At 34.8% G+C, this 24,096-nt stretch overlaps 1 long non-coding RNA gene across 1 annotated transcript; it reads right to left on the reverse strand.

Annotated features, from left to right (window-relative positions):
- Positions 1-3,706: 3,706 nt before the first annotated feature.
- LOC145559644 (uncharacterized) lies at positions 3,707-4,888 on the reverse strand. Its single transcript, XR_014092825.1, has 2 exons — positions 4,608-4,888; positions 3,707-3,934 (listed from the first exon to the last, which is right to left on the reverse strand). It is a non-coding gene; the product is annotated as an uncharacterized LOC145559644 (long non-coding RNA).
- Positions 4,889-24,096: the final 19,208 nt, after the last annotated feature.

Raw genomic sequence — 24,096 nt, forward strand, 5'->3', positions numbered from 1 at the left:
AGAGAAAGTGAGGAATTTCAATGGTGATTGAGAGATTGAAGATGCAAGTGTGACAATTGTGTTCAAGATCTTCTCTATTATCAATGAGCATTCCTAACTCTATCTCACCTTATTTCTTTGTTTAATTTCATATTTGTTTGGTTTAATTTTGATGTTTGATGCTTGATTAGTGTAATTGTTCTTGGTATTTTGTTGATTCTTGATTTCCATAGCTGTTAGTTGATAGATGATGATTCTTGAATAGTTGTTTGGCTAGGAATTGGGTGAAACTTGTATGATTGATTAATTGTGATTAATTTGGGGATTGTGTTGATTGATTGTTGAGATTAAAGTGATAAGTGAAGGTTTGCATGTGTGTAATTCAATTTGGCCTTGAGAATTATGTTAGATTGCATTGTAATTGCTAATGACATGAACAATTGATTTAGGAATTGCAATTATCAATTGGTTTTGATTGTGATTCTCTTAGTTTGTTATTCATAGTGAACCCTAGCTTAACAATTAGGAGATAGCTCTTTGATTCCTATTGATTGCTCTTATCATTTAGTCCTCACAACCTTTGATTGGCATGCTCTTCCCAAGTTGTTGCATTTGACATGATTACTTGTTGATCCCCGTTCCTAGTGTTTTATTTCCTTGGTTACTTGTTTTGTTAGTTGTTAGTATTCTCTCTTACCTTCGTCTTCGACCTAGCTTAGGCGCATAATTGAAAGTGCTTGAACATTACCGTTCCTTTGGGTTCGACCCTTGACTTGCCTCTATACTCGTATTTAGGTTTGTTAAGTGTTTATAAATTTAGTTTGACCGAGGGAAGATTAGATAACGACCTAGTTTTCCACTCGTCAAATAACAAAGTAAGATTAAGTCAATATAACACACAATATAGTAATAAACAAAGGATGCTGCTTCAATTTATACGTCTGAAAGCAGTGATGATAAACTTTAGTTTAACTAGAAGATGACATTTGAAATGATATTAGCTAGTCCCAACACATTATATGATACAATATTCTTTACACTTGATTCAGGAGCAGTAGTTGGTAGTCAAGGTGTATAGACTGTAACCGTATCAGATCTCTTGGAACGTTAAAGAGAAACATATAGTTGCCCATGATAGAAGAATGGGTGTGGAAGATATACTAATACTCAATTTAGTGTCTAACCTTGAGACTTTTTTACTATCACATCAAAGCTTAATTTCAGTGGGAATTGCTTACGTTTAAACTGAAAAGGATACTTAGAAGAAGCTGAAGGCATTAAGTTCACTCGAGGTACAAAGTATAATGTGCTTTTATAATGGCTTGATGATATCTCAGATATAATAGAATTAGGAAGGAATCGCCTACAAATAAGGCGAGTTCCATTGCACATGCCTTTAGAAGGTGCTAAATTGCGTAATATCTTCAACTCAAGTTTATGAGAACTCATTTCCCCCGGTGGTGTAATCAGTTTCGTGGGGTGAGGTAGATTGAACTGATGTATGCTATTCTTATATAAAATGTGTGAGTTTAAAGGTCTAACTGTTGCTTAGAAACCATGATAGAAGGCCTTTATATATGATGTATTTCATGTATTTAATTTGTACTATGACTACTGATTAAAATAAGTGAATTTTTGGCTTAAAATGTCGTATTTAAATATGAACTTTTATGTAAGCTTCTGGTTGGACTTAGTTTAGGGTATATAACCATGTTTAAAACCTTGTTTTGGCTCATATTATACTATATAATACTTGTGTCAAAGTGACGGTCAATGTGTGCAAGTCTGGTAAGTTTTAGAACAATATTCCAAAAATTGTGATTTTTAGAAGTATGTATTTATAATTTTTAAAAATTGGACAGCATGTATGTATGTTTATAGTGTGCATATTTCTGATTAAAAGACTTCTCATGGTGTTGGTAACATACTATTTAACCTATGCATATTGCGGTGTTTGATTTGATAATTCTTGAGTATAAGACCGTATATATCTGGCATCTCTGCTAATCATTGATAATTTTTGACTTAAAATTATATTATTTTATCGATTCTTATATTGATTGTAAGTTAGGAGCCATTGGGTTGTGGGATTCTAATGGTTAGAACATGTTAACTACTTGGCCGCGGGATTCAAGTAGTATAACATGGTTAATTTTTGTCGTCCGGGAGGTTTAGAGGTGTAAGACCATATTTGACTGGAGGTTCACCTAACAAATTTTAGGAAGTGGAATGTGGGCTTCCACTAGCGTTTGATCCTACTTTAGTCAAATTATTTTTTCTATGATATAAATATTAGGTTTTTTGTAGAAAATAACACCACAAATATCAAACTTTTATTATAACACCACATAACAACACAAAAACTTGATTTCACTACCAGTTAACGGATTCTTGGATGGAATCCGTTAGTGGGGCTCTCTTTGGAGACGTGTCAGTGCTATATTGGTTAAAAAAAACCTAAATCCTAACACAGCCATACTCCTCCACCGCCGGCAGCCCTGCCCTCCACCACCGGCAGCTCAACTCCCTCTACCGCTGCCGAAACCTACTACTTCACCGGTAGAACCACCCTAGCCAACTCTCCCTTTCTTCAAATTAACAAACCTGATCCTGCCTCTTTTCCCCCTCCCTGAAAACCACCACAGCAGCCACCTTCACCCCTAAAACAATTGAAATCGACAAACCCTAAAACCATAATTGCCAATAATTGAACCCAAACTACTCTCTTGAGTGCGCGAGGTGGTTATGTAGGTCGGTGCGGTGTGCGAGGTTGTTATATGGGACAGTGTGGTGCGGAGGTGATAGTGTGGGTCGATGCATTGCGCGAGGCAATTGCGGGGGCTGCTTTGCTTTGGTGGGTTGATGTTGTGCTTGAGGTGGTTATGGGGGCTAAGGTGGTTTACGGGGAGGGCGAAGGGGCTGAGTCGCCGGTTTTGGTGGGGTCAAGGGGTGCCGGCGGCTAGGGCAGGTGGTGCTGGTAGTGGGGCTTAGTTGGGTTAGGGTTTAAGTTTTTGTAAAAAAATTTAAATTTTTGTTTTAAATTTTTTATCTTAAACCAATAGATTATTGACATGTGTTGTTTGAGGGTCCTACTAACGGTTTTCATCCAAAAAACCGTTAAATTATTTTATCTTAAACCAATAGATTAATTTTTTTTTTTTTTTTTTTTTTTTTAGTGTTATAATCCATTTTTTGAAAAATTTTGGTGTTATTTTCTAAAATAACCTAAATATTATTACTAAATTGTTTAATCTGTTTTGCTTGTTTGAATTATTATATGAACTTTCACAATTATTTTCAGCTGTTTTTAAGTTTTAATTTACTAAGTAACCCTATTTTTCATTGAATAGTTTCTTTCTAATATCTTTAATTTCTTCTAGTTCATGTCATGTGACTTTGTTTTCATATGTCTTTTTCTTTGTTCTTACCTTGTCTTGATTCTTGCTATGTGATCTCCTTGTCTTTGGGTTGGGATGGCAACGGGGCGGGTTGGATGCGGAGGATGGCACCTCCTCACCCGTACCCACCTAAAAATTTTGTACCTATCCCCGCACCACCACCAATGGCGGGTCCAATACCCACAATCCATGCCCGTCCCGCCGGGTACATTGTAGGATCCATCCCCTCCCCACCACCTGCTTGGATATCCATACCCACCCCATACCCGCCCCAAACCTGCTGTCATAAATGATACAAATTTCACAAAAATGGCAATTATATCAAACTAACAAAAATATTAACAGATTTAACATTACAAAGTCCACCAAAAAATTACAAACTCATTAATTATACAGTTTCATACTTAGAAAAATTCACAAATCCAAGTCCATAAAATTATACAAAGTTATAAATTCCAAACGCATGTAAAATTAATCGGTCACTCCGGTTACTTCGGTATCACTTCCATCTTCTAGTTCCTCCAATAACCATTGATTCTGCACTTCCTTCAACTCACCTACAAAATATATATAACTCATATTAGTAATTTTCATCATCTAATGCAATCGGAGTACAACTTGCACACGTTGATGGCTTAGAGATATCAGGGATACCATTTCCACCGTTTGATGTCATTACTCCTTGAAACAATGGAATATATATATATGAGTAAAATAAATAATCCTTAACTTAGACTAATTATATGCGAACATCTACCGTAACCACCACCCATAAGCACTACAAAACAATGGAATATCCTTAACTTAGACTAATTCATGCTTTCATTATTATTTATTCCACCAAATAATCACATGAATTTATTATAACAATTTATTATAACTAACCTACTGATTTTTCACAAGGTAAAAATCTACTGTGTTTACTAACTTTGTACAAATCTTGTTTTTTAATTATTCTTAATTAGGTTCCTCATTCTAGTTGGTAAATTTATTTTAGAATTTCTCAAATTAATACATTCCTATAAATTGTCTAATATAATCATAATAATCATCACATCTTAACCTCTTAGATTAAAAAAAAAAAATGCAACATCAATATAAAATCGACAATTAAATTACAAAGTGTTGATTCTTTAATATAGGATCAATTTGTTCCATAATAAATTAGAATTCAAAGTCAATCAGAAAATCAAAATAAATACGATAATAATCAAGAATCTAGATAAATACCTTGGGGAAGAAGATGTCAAGATGAACTGGACAACAATGGTGATAGAGGCAAGGTCATGACTCCAAGGAAGAAGATGAATGAGTGAGGTAGGGAGCTGTGAGGTCTTGAGGATTCGAAAGAGAGTGAAGATAGACAAATAGCGGCTGTAAGGTCTGTAGAGGAAATACAAAAATTAGGTTAATGATTTGGGTATTTGGGCATTTGGGTGTTGGGCCTTTCATAAGTATATTCTAGATTCTTCTTAGGGTGGGTATTAGGCGGGTAAGGGACGGGTCTAAGCAGGGCGAGGTGGGTCTAGGTGGGACGGGTTTGGAGGGGGTCTGCTATAACATCCATACCCTCCCCACCACCCGTGGTTGGTATAATTTTTATACCCATCCCCGCACCGTCACCCGCCAAACCTCCCTCCATAGCCGCCCCATTGGGGCGGGGATGGGGCGGGTCTTCCATTTGACCCGAACCACTACCATCCCTATATTTGGGAGAACTGCTAGTTACTCCCCACTGATTGTGGAACCTAAATGTTATTTTCCGGTGAAAAGTAGCTTCTGTTGAGTCTAGGCTGAGAGAAGAGTGTTTAGTTTGTTTTATTAATAGTTTTATTGACTTCCCTATATAATCTTTAGACCATATCTTTTTAGAAAATTGGATTTAAGGTTGTTCTACCTCATTTGAAATTTTCTATTTTCATTGAGTTTTCTTTCACTTAAATATTTTTATATCGATTATTCATTTATTTCCTTTATTTTTCAGTAACCTTTAGAGTGACATTACCATCTCGACGTTATTTCCGCTAATGTCTCGCCTTCTATTTTAGATGGGGTGTTACAGGCACGCCCCTATTTTTAGATTTCTTAGTGACAACCCTCCATCCCACATCTGCACCAGGCCAGATTGGGTCACAGGTTGAGTTTGATGTTCGGGAGTTGCAACAGGAATAGAAGGAGGTTTCTGAACTTGCTGCTGCTTTTAGGAACCCAACTCTATTTAACAGCTTGCTTAGCAACAGGTTTCTAGACCTTAGTAATCTTCGAGCAATCATGCCCTGTCATATTACACTTAGAACAATAGGAAGGCTTCCAATCATAAACTACCTATTGCTTGAATTAAGCACCTAACTCATCCTCTATCCATACATGATCAGGATGAGTCTTAGTGACATCCATTTCCACAAGAATACGAGCAAATGACACTCTCTACTATTTAGTATTACAATCATCCGCAAATAGAGGAACACCTAATGTACTTTAGAATCAGCACTCGAAAAATTAAGAGGGAGATTAGGAAGCTTAACCAATAGAGGAATAACTTTCAGAATCTCTTCATAGAAATTAAAATTAGCAAACCATGGTTTGATAATCACAGGCTTATTAAGAAAGGTGTAAGGGCCACCATCTAAAATCAAATATTTATGCTCAACAGATTGAAATTGCATCAAGAAATATACATCATCATGTAGAAAAATATTAGGCAATTGAACCTGATCTTAGACAGATGAGACATACCTCTTAATAACAGTAAGAGTAGAGGTATCACCAACAACATACATGATAATAGAGGCCAGCCACTTCTTACTCATAGCAGCAACTTCTAATTTCTACATTGGAGCAATCGTTTTCCCATCTATTACAATCTGAGCCACAAATTGAAACGCCACCCATTTACTGGTCAGAAGAGACCGTTGCAAAAAGCTAGACCAAGCAGGTGCTTGCCCGTTAAAGTCAAGTCGCCTCTGATCTGACTTTCCTCTTCCAGCATTTTCAGCTACTTAAATAGGCTTTTGAACCTTTTCAATTTCTCCCATATCATCAAGCTTATGAGTTTCATCAGCAAGGACAGGTACTTCTGCTGTAATCGTATGATTTACAACTCTATTAGTTATCTCAAGATTACACAAAGTTCGATTAGTCGCAAGCATATTTTCATGGTCCTCCCGCGTCACCACATCTTAAACCCATCGATTTTGCCGCCATGGTCTTCCTATTACCTTGAGAAGAAGCTTATGAGTTCTTAATGCTTGCCAATATGCTATCCGTATTAACAATAGAAGAATTATTAGAAAATTTCTTCTTCTTTGCCATTAAAGATTAGCTCATGATAGTAATCGCCCGATACACTAGCTAAACCAGAAAGATTCTCATAAGCATCAACACCAGTTAAAGCAGTAGCAAGAAGAGTATCAACCCAGGGTACTTCTCAAGGATGATTTTCTGTAAATGCTACAGTAAGTACACCGAAAAGAATGGCAGTCGAGAACAAAAATTCTCGGAATTTCCTCCTCCGTTCCCCCTCTGCCTTCGGTAGGTTGTTGTCGCACTCTTCTCCGCAACGACGGTAATATTGGACAAGGATTAACTTACACCCATATCTCAATGCTCAATTAGTAGGTTTGCAAGTTTTTATAGATTTGTATCCATATAGTGTTCTTTTTCATAAATATGTTAAGGGTTACATATCGTGTTAATATTCATTTACCTAAACACTAACTATTGTGTGTATAAAATGTGTTTACAAATTTGATGTATAATTTGTCAATACAATATTTACGTCACGCGAAATGATATATATTAAAATATTTTATACATTAACAAATAATATAAAAAAAATGCATGTATATTATATTACACATTATATGTTTTTAATATTTCCTTTAATTTATTATAATATAACACAAACTAGTTAAGTGGGCTTACAAATGTATCTTCTCTATTTACTTGCTTGTTTTATAATGTAAGTTACTTTGTAAAAAAGAATCTGAACATAGTAGTAAAACTATATTCTTGATTAGTTTTATCATGTAAATTAAATTGATTTTACAAGATTTTATTTAATTGATTTTAATTAATCTTAATTATTTAGGAATGATTTCATTTATGCTAGCTATTTTAACAAGATTGGATTAATGTGAGTGTGACAAATGTTGCTCTATGATGTATTTATATTACAATATTATACCTTTTCTGCTAAGACTAAGAAGATAGAAAGTAGTTTCATTAAATTATTTTTAGGTATCGCTGTTGTGTTGTATATATATGTATGTATGATTGCAAATCTTTAATATGACAATAATATGATCATATTAATTTAATTGTACATATTTGCTCTGTTGTAACATGATTGTATACAAAATAATCCTGTATGCTCAAAACTTATCTTTTCTTATCACCATTCACCACATAAAAGTACTTCCTCCGTTCTTTATTACTTGACCCGCTTTGACTTTTACACTATTCACCACCCCTCCTTTGTTCATCTTTTGTGAATAATATGTAAGGAAAAATATATTCATGTATGATATTTTTGGATTCGTCTCAATAAGTACTATCATAATATATAACTTTTATAATTTTTATTTATAGAGAATTTAAGAAATTAATCGTTAAAGTTTTGCATTGGAAAGCGTGATAAAAGAAACAGGTCAAGTAAAAAAGAACAGAGGAAGTAATTGTTTTCAGTTGATTTCTATACGTGAAGCTAGGTACCATTATACAAATATTCTAATATCATAAGAAAATCATAGCTATCATCTTGTTGATTTTCTTATAAGCAGTACATATTACAGTTAGATCACTAATAACATGATACTACAGATGTCACATTATGTATCAACAAAGTGTAACGTGTCACTCATATGACTACCAATTTTCCCATATGTACTCAACTAGTTGCTAGTAAAAAAAATAATTAAAAATTTACAATCAAGTTTACTATTCAATAGAGGCAAAGTCGTTTTCCCTGGTTTCCTAAGCTTCATAATTTCGATGACTATAAATCTATAGTAGTGTATCAAGTCATTACGTAACTATTGCTACAAGTATACACATCAAACTTGTAATAGTTGCATTGTTCAAGGATTATTCTAAGAAGCATAAGCTGAATTCAAAGATAAAGCATGATACTACTATTAGTCTTTCTTGCATTTTCCTCTGTTATCTTTGTTTTCTAAAAGTTAAGATAATGAACCATGGAATCCCCCTCATGGACCTAGCTAAAGGGAATCCTCTTATCGAAAACTCATACCAATTTGACCTCTCAAAAACTCACGTGTACTTTGCTGAGTAAGCTAAAATCTATGATACAGTCTTGTCTTTGAGATTAGAAAGTGTACCTGTTGAGGTAATTCAATTTGCCAAGACGACAAAAGAGGTCCTATACACATAAGATCTAAACTTCTGTCATAGACAACCAAAGTTAGGCTCGCAAAAGCTGAGTTATAATGGGTTAGACTTAGCTTTTGCTTACAACCATGGTTATCTTGGAGAAATTAAGAAGGTACGTATGACGTGTTTCTCATGTATTTAGTCCAAGAAATTGGAGGCTTATTCAACACGAATAAGCATTGAGCATGATGAGTAAGGTATCTACCTTGTCTTTATTCTGCTTCAGATTGAGAATCCGCTAACTTGAGCAAGGTTGTAATGAGTTTCTCAAGCTCTAATATATGCTGATTCGCTTTTTGGCAAAGGTAACACACATATTACTTCTCATGACCTTATGTTTGACAATTTACATATAATAATAATATTAGTAATTATGTAAGGTAATGCATATACACAAAGTAAAAACATTGAAATTCCTCCTATCACAAGTTATAAACTTGTTATGTAAACTTATCCGAGGGAAAACTTTAAAATACTTTGTTGTCTCTATATATATGATCCTTGATCAATAACTAGCTTAGTCTTGAAGATAACGAAGAAAATGGAGTTACTAGTTTGAGATCAAGAGAGTAACAAGTTTTAATAATCGATAGCATGTCACAGGTACAACGATGATGATGAAGAGTTTAAAAGGATTATATTTCACAGCCTTGTAAATGATATAATTCTTTGCCCATTATTTCCCTGCCATAGGCTGGCTAGCTACCAGGACAATATTCAAGGCTTAAGAAGACATTCAAGGTTTTAGATACATTTTATGAAGAAATCATTAATGATAATCTTATAAACTAATTCAACAAATCTAAGCATATGTTTAGCAACTCATAATTTAATTTCATGTCTAATTGAACATCTTCCTTTATTTTGCCTAGGCCTGCAACACATTGCCCCTAAGCATGTAAGCTTTTTTTTAGTAATTAACCTTTTTAAATTGCTTGTACTTGTGCACTACTGCACCAAGTCAATTAGGTGTCTACAATTTCCTACCTTATAAAAAGTATAAATATACTCGAATGAACAGTGTGAAGACAATAATATCCCTAAAAATGTGTATTTACATACCTATCCTGATTTAAAATTTTGATACATTTTGACCCTTCCTTTCTTTATCGTCTGTGGATGTTGTTTCATCATCTCCACTCAAGCGTAAGTAATGTTTCTTCGTTTCTCTATTCTCTAATACCAACATCCTCTCATCTTTCATTATATTCTCCATCTCTTTGCTCATATTCTAGCCTATATTTTCGAATTTATTTAATTGTTAATTTTAATTTTTTGATTTAAGGTATTCTAGAAAATTATTTGAATAGTGATTTTTTTTTTGTGTCCAAATCATTTGAGAGAGTCTATGGCTCTATTTCAGTAGCTAATTTTTAGGCGACAATTGCATACTTCAATTAAGCTAAAACCCATATGGGGTCGCATTTACAGTTGTATTACCTCCTTCTCCTCCTCTTCTTCTTCTTCTTCTTCTTCTTCTTCTTCTTCTTCTTCTTCTTCTTCTTCTTCTTATTTTCTGTCATTTTTATATAGTGTCGTGCATCTAGGTTCCTAATTTTAAGTTTTCAATTGTTCGATATTTTACCAATTGCATGATCTGCATTAATACTTAAAATAATTTGCCTTTCCTATTCAGGTGTTTGTGCAACAACCTATCTTATTGTTTAGTTTTGAGTATCGATGCAATTGGTTCAATTAGATTTGAAGAAATACAATTGAAACAATTTGATTTTTTTTTCCAGCATCATCGTAAAATGTTCATTAAGAGTTTTTTAATAGAATATGGATTTGAGTTAAATACGAAAGAATCAACAAGGCAGTGAGTTAGATTTGAATAAATACCTTGAGCATATTAGCAAATTAATTATCAACCAACTTGTAAGAAATGTTAAACCAAAGGAGGGCTTGTTCAAGCACTTCAGTGAGCTTGTTTAAATTACCTAAGCAAACTCTTTAGGAAAAATCCCAATCTCATTTCAATATAAAGCCAAGTACAGAGTATTTATTTGTTCAGATTGAGATTAAAATTGGTGTTACCATGCCATGACTGTCTCGGAGAATCATGTAATATTAATATATCATAATGTGGTTCACATACGTTAAGTAGCAAGAGTGTATAAGTTAGGTTGGAAGTTCATGTGTAATTTAAGTTTTTGATTGAAAGTTGTATACAATTTTCGGCATTTATAAAGGGTTATACCACAACTTTTTCTAACTTCTCGAAATGCAGAAATTCTAATAACCTCTTTATATTATGATCCAATTTCTTAGGAAAATGCTCCTGAATTAGATTGATTATAGGTTATTGTCCTTTATTTATAGTAATTTTTGCTTAACTCTCTTTTTCTTACTTAAGGAAGTTCATGGTTGCCCTATTGATTGGGTAAACATATGTTTTAGCATGCTACCTTAGGAACACAGAATTAGCGACAAATGGAACAATTAGTTGGTCCTCTATAGAACCCTTCCTTGTATTGAATAATTTGCAGTTGTATCTTCATAGTTCATGAACCATTTGGATTGTTGCGATGTCGTTATCATATGTTTTATACTAATCAATTATTATATGTTAGTGATGTTACTGCTATCACTATTTTTACGTTATAACTTTTTTGAAATAGTAGTGTCTTGTTCCTCATAATGTGTAAAGTTGCTTTTCTTGGTACTTTAATGTAGTCTCACATTGCAACATGTCACAATACATTTTAATACTACTTTATACTACTCATCATTTTTCTTTTTTCCCTTTTTGTAGTGTTTGAGATCAACTAAACACAATTAGCAATAATGTTTTAGTTTGAACATAGAAGTTTTAAAGAAAATAATCTTTTTAGAGGCTATTATGGACTTAACATCACCTAGTTATTCTTTCTTTCTAATAGTTATTACTATTGATATATAATTCTTGCTAGATTCATAGAAGCCGTTCATGAAGCTTATGTCAAGTTATGCCCACAAAACTCACAAAAAATATCCAACTTGACTCATGTTAATGGCCATTAACTGTAAATTACAAATAGACTCAGAATAATTTGACATGAATACGATTATCTAAGGATAATTGTAAAATTACAAATAGACTCTACAAAATTTGACTCGAATGCGATTATCCTAGAGCATGTAAGCTATTCATGGGGTTAATGAATATTGAGATAGTCTACAAGCTCAGTGACTCTTAGCTAGGTTCAAGCAAAAATGTGCAAGTTTTTACTAATTATATCAAGCTAAAGGCATGCTTGGTTGATTGGCCTTGGGACTTTATTGACAAACACAATCATTCTACATCTATTTTCTTTTTTCTTTTTTTTTCGTCCTTAGGACCTTATTTCTCCACTGAATTTAGTCTCCTAGATTATTAATTTGAATGAACTCAATATTTTTTACAACTCCCTCACTAATTTAAAAGTAGATTGCTAACTCTTTAAGCCTTGTAAAGATACACAAACATTTAACACATTAATCGTCAATACAAAATTATTTATAATTAAACATCATGTAAATAGGCATAAGGCACTAGGACTAACTGCAATAACTCTTCCCAAAAGTCTAAAACTATAGCTATATCGCGCGCTTGGGCACCCTTAGTAACTAAAAGGATGCTCTCAGTTGACATATCGTTCGAGTTGTTTCCACCCTCAGAAATTACAAACCGCCCAGCTATCTAGATTTTATTCATTCTCATTCACTCAAGCTGAAAGGAATGGTGTCTTTTGAACAAGTGTATGCTTTCTATAGAGGGTTTGGAATTAACTAGGGTAGCTAATTATTTAGTGAAGTCAAGTAATAGAAATATCATTGCTTGTTCTTGACTAAACCCAACGGGTCACCCAATCGCATAACCGAACTAAGGCTACGAATTAATCTGAAGGGTTATATACGTGTAACCAAAATTGTTGCATAAACCAAGATTAGTGCATAAACCAAAATTATTATTTAAAATGATTTTAGGCTAAGTTGATGCAATAAAAAATCAAGGGCTTGTCTCATGATTAATTTATCCTAAGATTAAAATTAATTATGAGTTTGACAAAACAAGTTGAATAAATTAATTCAACCATCCAATGAAAAGTAATTAATCAAACAAATACTCATGTATATTTGAATGTTTCAACCTTCCAATGAAAAACAATATTCAAGCATAAATATGAGGAAAAATTAACAAAAATTATTTCAATTTTTCCCGATTCAGCCAAAATAATCCTAACTATGGTTTATTTTTAAATAATCCCAACTTTATACCCCAATCTTTTTTTTTTTTGGTCCCAACAAGTTAATGCACCTATTATAGCCGGTTTGTAGCTGGCGTGGCACCCAACAGTTATAAGAAGTTGAATTTAGATTAATTTCCCTTTAATTAAACGTTAGTTGGGAAAAACAACCCCCCCTATTTGTTTTATTTGCTCTGACTCTCTTTTCGCTCCAACCTTTCGCATTTTTGCTTGTTCTCCTTTTCTTTTTCTTTTTCTTTGTTTTTAATTTGTTTTTCTTTCCTTAATGAATTATAAAGGGTAGTAGGAGGCATTTAGGTTCTAGGCTCTTCTTCCTTAACAATTGTTGTGGGGTTTTCACCAAATTTGAACTGCAATTGTGGGCATGACGCTGTTCTAAAATGTTGTAAATATTAGAATGAAGTTCTATGGTTGTCCTAAATGGCCGATAAGTGTGTTTTTGTTCTTAATTATAGTTCAATTAATTTAATTAACTATTTATTTGACCATAAAAAATTGAATTGGGTTGAAACTAAGGTTTATGTTTGCAATTAATTAGGGACTTTTAATGTGTAGGAGACTAATTGTGAATTTTTTCAGTGGAATACTACTTACCTAAAGAAGTAATTTCAACTTAAAAGTTGACAACTTTTGCCTCCCGGACCACCATAATGAAGTAGTTAGACCTTATGCTGTATGAGGAAGTACAATTATGGTTGAAACAAATTATGGCTGCCAATTTTATTTTTTTAATTTTTTTTATGGCTAAACATGAGAAATTTTGGTGAGGTGATCTTAGAGGGGGTAGTTGGGACTTGGGAGGGAGAAAGAAATGATATGGCGTTAATAAGGAGAGAAATTAAAGTCCAACAGTCAACAAATGAAGACTTCACTATTTTAGCAGGTTTAAGTCACTCAGGACCGTTAAAAAAGATCGAGGTATAAAGTTGGGATTATTTATAAATAATTTATAGTTGGGATTATTTTGAGTAAATCGGGCAAAGTTGGGATTATTCCTGTCAATTTTTCCTAAATATGAACATTATTCATGATTTTAATCAATTTACATACTGATTAAAACTCAAAGTGCGTTCATTTTGGATTTCATAGCAAGTCAAGATTCAACCAATCAACCATTAAAGATTCCATCTTTGACTATTTCAAGGGTTCAAAAATCACGTTTGAACATTAACTCATTCATTTCAAACAATCTAATTGCAAAGATGAACAATTTCCAAGTTTATGCAAATTTTAAAGCAATCCAAATTAAGCAACCAAATCATTTCAAGACATACTTACTATGGAATATAAATGCAGTAGATTAATGTCATAATCAATCGCATAATCCATTAATTATATGGAATAAGTAATCAAGGTTTATGGATTTAAGATTTTCTCGTTCTAAACAAAAAACCCTTAAAAAGACACATTTTGGGTAGATTTTGGCTTCAAAAAGCCCATTTATTAACACTTTGTTGGTAAAGGTTGATTTAGAACATCTATTTCACCTAAAAAAAATACTATTTTTAAGTCAATATCAAGGTTCGTAATCACAAATCATCAATAATAGGATTTTATCTAATAAAACCGAGATCCTAATCTAATTAGGTTGCTAATGCTGATTTTTAAATATATTTTAAAGGAAAAATACACTTAAATTTCCCAAATACTGTTGTTTACTTCTAATAATCTCAACTAAGGTTTTTTTTTTTAACAATCCTAACTATTGGGTCAGTTTGCCTCTAAGAGTCCCAAAAAATCGGTTACCTATTGAAAGGTATTTTTTTTTTAACGCCACGTCTCAACACTTGAATGGTTCAAAATTAAGAATTAAAAATAAAATAAAAAGTTCAAAAGAAAATTAAAAAAATTCAGCCACCCTTTCCCAACCCCCTAACTTCGCTGGAGCCCTAACTCCACCCCCTAATCTAGCCAGAGATCAGTAGGCCAACCCCCTGAACCACTAAAAAACGGCCGATCGTTCTTCTCCTTAACACACTCTTTCATTTCCCACCTAATTAATTGCTTGATTATATCTCTTCTTCAATCTCTCGATCTCTTTATCTAACCAAATCACCAAACCCAAGTCACCGGCGACATCAACGAAGGAACGGTGGTGGACGAAGGAACAGTGGTGGACGAAGGATCGGTGGCAGCCACCCACTGAAATAGATCGGGCCACAAGCTAGGATGTCCAAAATAAATGCGGTTGCAAATCCTTCACGGCGGCGGCGACGAAGGGAGGAGAGCTGGCAGGACTTTCCCGGCGAGAGAGGAGTCCTAGCCGGCAAAGTTAGGGGGTCGGGGTGCATTGCCACAAATATAGGCCACGACGAAGGCTATCCAATCATTATTTTGGGGTCGCGGTGGGTTAGGTTAGTGGTTTTTCTTGTCCAGGTGAGCTGGGTAGTGGTTTCGGAGATCGGGGCCGGGTAGGTTAAATGGGTGGTAGAGGACCGGTAGTCCGATTTTGGTGGTTAGAGGGGATGCATGTCAGTTTTGGTGGGGGTTAGGTGGTTAACTGGGCTGCTGGTATTTTGGGGTTTTTTTTTATGTTTTTATGTTTTTATTTTTTTAAAATACCAATCACGTGTTAACACGTGTCATGGTCATCTATTATAACAAGTCATTGACCCGTCGTTGACCGGTTGGGACCATTGGAGGCAAACTGACCCAATAGTTAGGATTATTACAAAAACCTTAGTTGGGATTATTAGAGGTAAATCGACAATAGGTGGGATTATTAAAGTGTATTATTTTTCCTATTTTTAAATCACTTAAATTAATTTTTATTAGCAAAAATTAAATGCACTAGACTCGTGATACGACGTTAGGTTTTACGATGTGTGAACACCGTGCGGAACCAAAACTCGCCGAAGGACCACATGCACAAATTAAAGCGATTGAGCAAAACATGCATATAATTAATAAAGCAATAAACATATAAAGGGGAGGGAGAGAGAGAGAGAGAGAGAGAAAGAGAAGGGAAAAGACGTTCATACCTTTGAAACCTGTTTCCACTTAGCACAAACACGAATTCATGAATGGAGCCAGAGCCTCAAACGCAACTCCTCCAGGTAATCAACCCAAGCACCCAAACTTTGTTAATATTATCGGCTAGGGTAATATTAACACTACTAACAAGATGATATCTTTTTTAGGTTTTCTCAATGCAAATGCCTTTATAGAGTTCAACTCTTCCCTTTTGATATTACATCAATGTCGGACTTTTCAAAGTTAAGAAATAAATGCTAAATATCTAATTCAAAAATAAATTTAAAGTAAATAAAAAATAATCAAATAAAAAAAGGCACTCACAGGGAAAGGTTAGGTAAGGACCATAAGGGAGGACCACTCGGCCCTCCTTGTTCCCCAAGAAAGACCAGACCTAATACTCGTGCGCCAAGTGGAAGACCATTTACCAGCATCAAGGCAGCCTCGAAGGGCTTGCCAGACCTCGCAAGTTGGAGCTTATTGCGGGCTTACTAGTGCGCGTTGTTAGCAGGCCTGCTGCGAGCTGCCAGCATGTGGGCTTGCTTGGTGCGCCATGCTGCTGCTCGCTACTGCTACCCTCATAAGCCCGTACGCTTGTAGGTTGTTGGTGCTTGCTAGTCACAGCACATGCTAGCAAGGCCTGGCTAGCTATTGACGTGGGGTTGAGACTAGGTCGTTATCTAATCCTCCCTAAAGCTAAACAAAATTTATAATCACTTAACAAACCTAATTATGAGTATAGAGGTAAGTCAAGAGTCGAACAACTAGGAATGAGGGATGTTTACTACGGTCAAAGTCAAGCTACTTCAAAGTGTAAAAGGTAATGTAGCTAATCTACATTCAACTAACACTAGTAGAAAAATACAAATAGGCACCCCCCTAATGGCACCGGTTTAGGCCAAACCGGTGCCAAAAACCGGCCTAAAAATGAGCAAGTTTTTGAACAAAGAGAAATGGCACCGGTTCAGCTCAAACCGGTGCCAAAAATAAAAAGGGCACCGGTTTAAACCGGTGCCTAACCAAACCGGTGCCTAACTGAACCAGTTTTTAATTATTAAAAAAAAAAACCCGCCCATTTATATACCCCAAACCCTAAATAATGACCCTATTCTCTCTCTCCTCTCCTCTCCTCTCCTCCGCCTCTTTCTCTCTCCTCTCCTCCTCTCCTCCTCTTTCCTTCTTGCTCAGGCCAATTCACCATTTCTATGTATTTCTGAAACTCCTCTTCCTTTCTATCACTTGAAGACGAAAAAGAAATGGAAGATAACAACAAATCGAAGACCAAAAACCGCGGTTTGATGTTGTTTTCGACTTTGATGTTTTTCGATTTCAATTTCAATTTAGATTTTGATTTTGTTTTTCAAGTTGCATGCGGTTTTGGGGTTTTGATTTCGTGATTTTCAGGTTTTTTTTTTCGATTTTCAAGTAATTTCAATGTTTTATTTTCGTTTTTCGATTTTTTTTTTCAATTTCTGGGTTTTGTTTTTCAATTTCTGGATTTTTTTTTTTCAATTTCTGGGTTTTGTTTTTCGTGATTTTCTGGGTTTTGTTTTTCAATTTCAAATTTGATTGTGTTGTTTTCGATTTTGATTTTGTTTTTCGATTTCAATTTCAATTTCGATTTTGATTTTGTTTTTCAAGTTGTATGCGGTTTTGGGGTTTTATTTTCGTGATTTTAAGGTTTTTTCGATTTTCATTTTTTTTTCAATCTCTGGGTTTATTTTATTTTTGTTTTCAAGTTTGTTTTAATCAAATTTTTAATCAATTTTGATTTTGATTTTTTTTTTCAGATTTTGATTTTTTTTTTTCGAATACAATTTTTTTTTTGTTTTCTGGGTTTTTGTTCGATTTTAATTTTTTTTGTCGATTTCTAATTTTTTTTTCTGGGTTTATTCGAATGTTGTTAGATTTATTTTTTGGGTTTTTTTTAATCGAATTTAATTATATTTATTTTCTGGGTTTTTTTATATCGAATTTAATTTTATTTATTTTGTGGGTTTAATTCTTTTTTTAACTGTTCTGGGTTTTTTTTATTTTTTTCGCAGCTTGTTCATTTTAATCAATTTATTGTTGATGTTTTAATTTGCGCAGGTATACATAATCCAAGAATCAAGAATCAAGAATATGGGGATTTTTAGATTTTGATGTTGTAATATTTTTTTTTTGATTTATATTGTAGTTTTTTTTTATTTATATGTTGTAAATTTTTTTGATTTATAAGTAATTTTTTTTATTGATCTATGCTGTAAAATTTTATTGATTATATGTTAAACAGAATCGTTTATATTGATTGTGATGTTTGATTTATATTTTGTGTTTTTATTTAATTTAGTGTATTTAATTTTTAAGCAAAAAAAACAAAAAAAAAAAAAAAATTGATTTTTGGGGGTTTTTTGGCACCGGTTAACCGGTGCCAAAAACTTTGAAAAAAAATTTAGTGGGCCTTTTTGGCACCGGTTAACCGGTGCCTATTCCACCCTATGGCACCGGTTTTGAACCGGTGCCAAAAACTTGGTTTTTGGCACCCCTCACATAGGCAGCGGTTCAAACCGGTGCCTTAGACCGGGTTTGAACCGCTGCCAAATGCATTTTTTCACCTAGTGTAAAGAAACAAAGTAATTCAATATATCAAAACACTAGGGATTAGGATCCACATGGCTTGCAATGGCCACACACTAATTGGGTTGGAGATTGATTTAATTCAAGTATCGCAAGGGAAGATAGACAGTGCAATCAAAAGAGCTCGACAAGCTATCTCCTAGAGGTCTAGCTAACGGTCACTACGAAAGACACTAACAAGGAACGAAACCAAGCTAAATCAATTGTCCGTATCAAAGTAGACTCACAATGCAATCTAGTATGTCAATCAAAATTAGCTACTCTTCAATTAATCACACACATGAACAAAATTAATCAACCAATTTAATCACAATGCTAAATCAATCAAAATTCCCCAATTAGCATTGATCCATCACTCATACATGCTTCACCACATACCTAGTAAGAAAACTACTCACAATCCATGAAAGAAATCAAGAACAAAACTACACTAATCATCAAATTCATCATCATAATATCAATCAAACAAATTCAATCAACTAATTAATAAACTTGAACAATCAACAAAACTATTCAAATTAAAAACTAAAGATTGCATAAAAGTAAAGAAAATGCTTACAGGCTTTGATCAAATCAAAGGAAATGTTCTTGAAATCAAACCTAATGTAGTTATCATCAACCATAAATCTTCATGTTTCTCTCTCTAAAAATCTAAGAACTAGAGTTTCTCCCTCTAAGAAAATCAAACCTAATTCTAATTCTCAACTTCTTTAATCTATTTGTCTCTTTAAAAATAGAAGAAAAATCTATATATAGTAAAACTAACAAAGAGAAGTTAGTTAGATCATCCAAAATAGACCCGTACAGGCGCAGCCTTCTCCAAGAAAATGTGCAGCCGCGCAAACGAGGGTACGAAACAGGGATCACCAGAGGCTCGCCCGCGTCAGAGCCCCGCGTGCCCGCTCCATAAGGCTGCCGCCTGCGCCATTAGGCTGCGCGGCCGCGCCTACGTCGCGCCCATGCTTGGGAGCAGGACAACCTTCTTCCCCTTCAACTTGACACTCCTCTTGCGCTCCACTTTGATGCTTTTGATGAACACAGGAGATCTAAGAGACTTCTATGGTGGGTTCAACACCACAATTGGTGCCTCCACGGCTTAAATGTACAGCGTAAGAAAGAATAAACCTTGCACAACACTAGACTTGGGCTTCAAAATGAGAACACTAAGCATCCAAAGCAGTGCAACACTTGGAAAGAGACCTTGGGAAACCCTGGACAACGATCTTCACCTGAAAATAAATGAAAACAAACAAATAAAAGGGAAAAAGGCAAAATAAACCAAGAAATACAAGAAAATGGAAAACAGACTAAGAAAAATGCAAATTAAAGAAATAAAGATTAAAACTAAGGAAAAAGGAATAAAAAGAGCTACAAAAGCAATCTAAAATCACCCTAAAAGAGAACAAATGAGTGTCATAGATGACACTCATCAAATTCCCCTAAGATAGACTTTTGCTTGTCCTCGAGCAAAACAAAGAAAGCAAGAAAAGGTTGAAAGACTTATTCAAAAAGGAAAAAGAAAGACAAGAGATGAGAATGTACACTAAGACTCACTAACGTAGGAATCACGGTTATTTTTAGCTACAACAAACCCTTTAAACCCCAAAGTCGTCTATGAGGATGAGTAAGGTCTCGTAAAGGTTTCCTAAGAGCTTAACCCATAACTCTCAACAAACAAACATGAGGCAAATTACAAAAGTAAAAGAAAACAAAAGAGAAGTAAAATCAAAACCTTTACGAATTGGACTTTTACAAATGACTACATTTCAAATGAATAAACAAGTTTCTTAAGAAAATAAGGGTATGCACGTTCCAAGATATCCAAGGTTGATTGAAACATAGAATATGCTAAGCCTATAGAACTATTAATCACAATCCACCTTCATCTCATTAAAGCTTACCACGTTTTCCCTACTAGTCTCAAATCTTCCCCTCGTGAGTATCTCAATAGTTCCTCGAAGGAACCGAAAAAGAAGATAATTTTGGGCTACTCGACGTCTTGACTATGTATTCCCTCTCTATAGGCTATTACTTATATTTCCCTCCCCCAATTTGTGACCCAGCCTCTAGGTTAAAAGGACTTTCTTAGGTTGTAATGTAAGGGAGGAAAGGGTGAAGGTAGGCTAAATTTAAAATTTGGTGGTATACCTAAATTGTAAAGCAAATATTGGCAAAATCTTAACACCAAAACCAAGTAATCACCAAACAAAAACACCAACACCCCCAAGCTTATCCAAAGTTATAATCACAATCATATATACAAAAAGCGTAAACGCTTCTCCCCCAAGCTTAAATGAATTATTGTCCTCAATGCTTAAAAGGGAGAAAGACATTCACATCAAAATATTTTTTGCATTTTTCATTTTTTCACTTTTTTTTTCATTTTCATAAAACATTGTCCTCGTCTCGTTTAACTTTGGACTGCTTTTTCAACTATGCACTTGAATTTCCTTGCCTTTTTTTTAACTTTGGACGGCTTTTTCATTTATTCACTTGCTATTATTCACAAAATATTCACAACACAAGCTTGCTAAACACCTTCACCTTTGATCATGTTATTTATTCCAAACTCATCCACCCCAATCTCCAACAATAATGATCAATTGCTTCACAAAAACCAACAATGGAAAAAAATGAAACAAAAGGCTCAAGATATAAAGATGTGGCTTGAAAAGAAGGATTATGGCTCAAATGATTAGCAAGTAGGCAAATGTAAACCCAAAAACAAAAGATGAAGAAAACTACCCTGAAAAGAAAAATTACCACCCCGAAAAGTTGCCTTTTGTGCTCCCTAGATGGTCCGGCCTCGGTCTTGAGAACCATAAGTCAAGATTCTAGATTAGGTCCGTAATAGTCAAGGATCCACGCCGTTCATGCAAGTAAATGTTCATGGCTTAAAAAAGAATGAACCTCACATGGATGTAGCAAAAAATCACTATTGGTGTCAAATCGACTTAGGAAGCAACTACCAATCATTCCACAAACAAGTAGAATCAGGTTTCATGATCCCCCTAGTTCTAGACAACTACCTTAGCATACGCCATCCTAGAATCAACCAAGCATACTCTCAAATCGTGCATACCATTACCACATAGGAAGTTGTTCATTCGAAAGCAGAAGTCTGTTGGTATCTAGTCCAATTCACAACAGAAACAAGTAAATGAAAAATAAAGCCTCAAAAACTTTATACAAACCAAAAACAAAAAGAAAAAAAAAAAAAAAAAGAAAAGAAAAGAGGAAAAGCAAAGATAAAGGAGAAATAGGAAAAGAAAGAAAGGATAAAAAATGCAAGTATAACACATAATTCCCAATCCTCAAACAAGTGATCAATTGACAACATCGCCAACGATACCAAACACTCTAAGGTGTTACAAGCATACATCTTTGAACCGTTCAAATTCTCCTAAAACTAATCCTACTCTATGCATCCAAGAAAAAGTAATGGAATAAAAGAAGGAAAATAAGAAGGATCTCACCAGGCTTCCAAGCAATGCTAATAAAAATAGGTGAAAGAACAACCACCATCATAAAGCTCCAAGAATCAATAGCATCAACATTAAAGCCAAGTGAGAGAAAAAATAGAAAAAGAACTAAAAGAAAATGGTTAGTAACTTCAAAACAAAATAAAAGAAAGCAAAAACAAAATAAAAAGAAACTACAAAGTAAAAATCAAGTTATGCCGCCAAAAATTAAGAATAAGGCAAAGAAAAGCTAAAGGAACTATACACTAAACTAGCTACTAGTCACTAAACTACAAGATTTGGATTCAAGGGATATGGATTCAAGGGTTTTGGATTCATAGGAGCAAACAACATGCATCATCATCATCAAGGAATCATCACAACAACAACATAATCAAGAGAAAAAGAATAATAATGGAAAGCTCATAGAAACAACGAACAAACACCATCAAAAGTAGACCAAGACATGCAAGAATCAAACATCAAGGCAAAAAGGAAACAAGGCAATGCTCAAACAACAATATTGACCACCGAGACAAAACCCTAAGCAAATAAAGTTCCCCCAAGCTAATCATGAATACATTTCAAAATCCCATCAATACAAAGCAAGCAACACATAAAATAAGGGATGGAGGAAAAAGGCACAAAGCAAGGGAACTAGCTACCACTCGTCTTGGCACTATCATTGTTGTCCCTATCATAGGAGAACCCAGATGGGGGACCATAATGATCCCATCCCCCGAATGGCCAACCATAGTGCCCCTTGAAGTTGTTTGGTTTCCAAGGGACTAGGGAAATATATTGCTCGGGAAAAGCGAGCGGTAGAGGATGATCAGGGTGGACATAGGGGTAGTTAGGATCACCCATATACTCGCTCCCACCGAGAACACGGTAATCGTAGTTACCGTGCTCATCGGGGAATGAGCAAGTCTCGGTGTTGGACCCCGGGGGTTCTTGCCAATATGGGTACGTGGGTACCCCATCACCCCCTCTCAATGGTTTCGGACCATGTTGGGGTGGAAAGTAAGTATAGTTAACCCCGGGAAAGACCTCCCCATGATTAATACTAGCATCATATAATTGTTGTTGTTGTAAGAACGTACCTTGTTGCATCTCCGAGATGCCTCTCATTTGATGATAAATTGCCTCAAAGTATTGGTCGTACATGCCTTCTAATCTAATTTGCATCCTCTTCATTTGTGCACTTAGAGCATCTATATCGGGGTTAGCAAATTGGTGTTGTTTTTGTTCTTGATGTTGTTGTTGTGGTTGTTATCGTTGTTGTTGTGGTTGTTGATGTTGATGTGGTTGTTGTTGTTGTTGTTCTTCTTCTTCTTCTTCATATCTCATCTCCTTATCATCATCATCAAAGGGGAAGCGGTTACTCAAGGGTACATGCCACACATTAGGCACATCCTCCAGATGGATAGAAGTCAAGGAGGGGTTAGGGAGATAATATCAATGTTTGTTCTTTCTAAGCCAATCAAACACCTCATCATCTTCAATTTTGGCCAAAAATTGCTTTTGCTTTAATTATGCAATGTCGAGGTAGAGGGTTCGCGAACTACCCACCGGGGTACAGGAGGATAAGAAGTGGACAAGATGGAGGTTGGTAGCAAGCCTCGTGACCATATATACTACCACAAGGGATCTATGGACTCCCTACTTTGCAACCCCTTGTAATATCTCAAAAACATGTACCCCAAATTCAATCAATCCCGGTACTCCTCCCTAGTAGCCAACCAAAGTATTCGAAGCTCCAATAGACTCATCTTTCCCAATTCTTGCTTTGGGATTATCAAATATCTTAAAAGTCTATGAAGAACCCTTATACACGATTGGAACACCTTGCTTATGGAGGCATAACGAGTAATGAAATCACTTTCCCCCGAGATGTTATCCCACTAAGTATTTTGGTCATACTCATTGAAGAAGAACTCGGGGTTCAAGACATCCGCTCTCGGATTGAGATCAAGTGCCGCATTGAACTCGGCGAGTGAAAGATCATGATGAATGTTGAAAAGTTGAAAATAGAACCGATAGTTA

The sequence above is a fragment of the Chenopodium album genome, chromosome 9 (assembly GCF_948465745.1).
Source record: "Chenopodium album chromosome 9, dcCheAlbu1.1, whole genome shotgun sequence".
In the NCBI taxonomy this organism is placed as follows: Eukaryota; Viridiplantae; Streptophyta; class Magnoliopsida; order Caryophyllales; family Amaranthaceae; genus Chenopodium; species Chenopodium album.